The 3,039-nt window shown below is 30.1% G+C and overlaps 1 long non-coding RNA gene across 1 annotated transcript; it reads left to right on the forward strand.

The window, feature by feature from the left end:
• The first annotated feature begins 2,279 nt into the window (after positions 1 to 2,279).
• LOC143190400 (uncharacterized) lies at positions 2,280 to 2,626 on the forward strand. Its single transcript, XR_013004231.1, has 3 exons — positions 2,280 to 2,360; positions 2,461 to 2,550; positions 2,598 to 2,626. It is a non-coding gene; the product is annotated as an uncharacterized LOC143190400 (long non-coding RNA).
• Positions 2,627 to 3,039: the final 413 nt, after the last annotated feature.

The raw sequence follows: 3,039 nt of genomic DNA on the forward strand, positions 1-3,039 counted from the left end.
CTATTTAAGCATCTTTGTGTTTTTGCAAATCATTGATTGTTACTACAATTAGTGATAACAAACTAAAGAGAATAAATTAAAAATGATTTGGTAATATTACTAAAACTGGTTTTGACAATATTTTCAATATAATATCAGAAATATATTTGATATATAACATTAATTATGTTATAGTAATAAGTGTCTGTATATTAAAATAACTATCACAAGAACTAACACTCATTAACCTTTTTTAAATGGTATTTAATGAAATCCAATTTCCAATAAGTTTTATTACTAAAACATGAAATATTAAATAAAGTAATACATATTTGTATACTAATTAAAACTATAACGAATACAATTACTTTATTACACTTTAAATTTTATTTTATTTAATATAGAAATTATATTAAAGAAATTTTGACTTCTCAAAACTTAATAGACATAACAACACATTTTTTGGCAAAATTAGTTTTTTTCATTTAACATAATCCCTTTACTGTTTATAGCGACCCTCCAACTTTGCGATACAATTTTTGTAGTACGATTTCTCCTTTTTTTGAAAATCAGGCCTCAGTTTCGGTGATCACCTCTTCATTCGACGAACATTTCTTACCATGCTCGCTGGAGATCGCTGATCTTTTGAGGTCTAAGAACAGGAAATAGTCGGTGGGGCCAGATCTGGAGAATATGGTAGATGAGGAAGCAATTCAAAGCCCAATTCATGGTGTCTTCGTGAAGCAGTACTTTCTTTTTCTTCAAATGCAGCCGTTTTTCGGAGATTTCGTCCTTCAAACGGTCTAATAATGCTATGTAATAGTTGCTGTTGATGGTCCTTCCTTTTTAAAGGTAGTCAATGAAAATTATTCCATGCGCATCCCAAAATACATACGCCATAACCTTGCCAGCTGACTGTTATGTTTTCCCACATTTTGAAGCGTGTTCATCGTGTGCTGTTCACTCGGATGACTGTCCATTGGACTTCGGAGTGAAATGATGGAGCCATGTTTCATCCATTGTCACATATCGACGCAAAAACTCGGGTTTATTACGCTTGATCATCTTCAAACACTGCTCCGAATCATCAACTAGTCGTTGTTTTCTGTCAAAAGTGGCTCGCGCGGCACCCACTTTGTACAGAGGTTTCCCATACCCAAATATTCGTGAATGATATGTTGTTGTTGTTGCATTAATATAATTTTTATTTTAAAACCAGCCTTATTTGATAAAATAATAATTTCTTTGTATACACTTTTCAATAAAATTACATCGTTTTTTACTTATGTATTCCACTATTCGATATTTAAAAGACTGGCTGTTATATTTTCCCTATTAGCAAATATATTTATTTCAAACGATCATTATATGTGATATTCTGGAATTTCGCGATTACAGATAGCTCATCCTTAATTTATCTTATATCCACTTTGCCTTGTGTCCTTCATGAGGACTGAAAACATTCATTTTAACTCTTGATGAGCACATTAAACAACATTTCTTAGCTATTATGAGTTCATCAGATATCAAATTAATTGAAAATCTGAAAATTAAAAATGGATTGGTTTATATTTATATTATGAATCTGAATGAAATGCTGCTTGCGAAAATTTAAATACCTTTTAAACACAGCTTAGATGATTCTTGTTATTCTCTAATTTTTTTAATGTATATTATGATGAAATATTCGCATATGTCGTGTTTTATTTTACAGCTAATATACCTTCCGATAAAATGGGCACATTAATTTGTTGCTACTCCAAATAATGTTAAAGGTAACATTATCTGATCATACCTTCCTTAATCATTAAATCTAACTACCTATTAAATCGTACTCCTTAATAGTTTCAGCAATACGGGAATCTACAAGCAATACAAAATCTTAAACAACATTGCTTAAAATTAAATAAATTCATTTAATAATATCTTAACTACCCACTCTCTGTATTAACATCGTTCCAAATACAAAACATAAGCACTAGTGTTGGGAACAATCGACTGAAATAGACTATCGACTGTTCAGTAATTAACTACTTTTTACTATCGACTATTTCAGTCGCTATTGTTGGTTCGACTGTTTTTACTAGTAACTGTTTTCAGTCGACTGTTTTCACTCGCTATTTTCGGTCCGACTGATTTTATTACTATTTACTATCCACGACCTTGAAAGTAATGCGCAGAATTTATGCTTATATAGATTTACATGTAATATATGTGGTTTTATGTTTTTTTTCTGTAGTTTGCTTGTGAATAACTATATATTGTAAATAGCAGCATTTTGGAAAGCTAGTTTTCGACAGTAAAAAAATTAAATTGTAAATGATAAATAGTAAGATACTTTTGACTGGCATAATAGGTAATACTTTGGACTGGTATAATAGGTAATACTTTTTTTAATAAACTTTTAGGATTTTTGTCCAAGCCTCTTGTTTGCCGAAACTTTTTCCCTAAAATCTATAGAACTAAAATTAGATTCCAAAGGTTTCAGAAATTGCATAGATCCAAAAGATTTGAAGAATTTTTTACAGTAGCAGTTGTTAAATTTCTTTTAAAAATATTAACCGTAAAGAGGTGAATTAAATATATTAAGTATTTGTAATAAATACATTTTCTGATAGGAAAACTCTACTTTAATGTTCAACAATTTGTTTTGTTGGCTATTAAGAAGAGCACCACAGTTTTTATTTGTTAACTAATGGACTATCTTAACAGAATGTGTTCAACTTTTAAAGCCCCTTGAAATAATGACCACCGAGTTATCTGGTGAAAGATATCCCAACGAAATCTTTAATTATACGGATAATAAGAGGACTGCAACATTCCATCATATCCAGGATTCTAACAAGCAAATGGGGTAAAATGACAAAATTGTGTATTATATGTGATAAATAAAAGTCTGGCAATGTTAAAAATGAATACGATATGCGGGAAATCCACATTTTTAGATCCTAGATTTAAAAAAACAGGATTTGGTATTGCAAATAATGCTGAGGCGATACAAAAAGTTATCACAAAAGAGGTATCTTCCATTCTAACTTCAAAAAATACAAATCTAGTTCC

The sequence above is a fragment of the Rhynchophorus ferrugineus genome, unplaced genomic scaffold (assembly GCF_030347505.1).
Source record: "Rhynchophorus ferrugineus isolate W39M unplaced genomic scaffold, kcgeb_rfMv2 rfM1, whole genome shotgun sequence".
NCBI lineage: Eukaryota > Metazoa > Arthropoda > Insecta > Coleoptera > Curculionidae > Rhynchophorus > Rhynchophorus ferrugineus.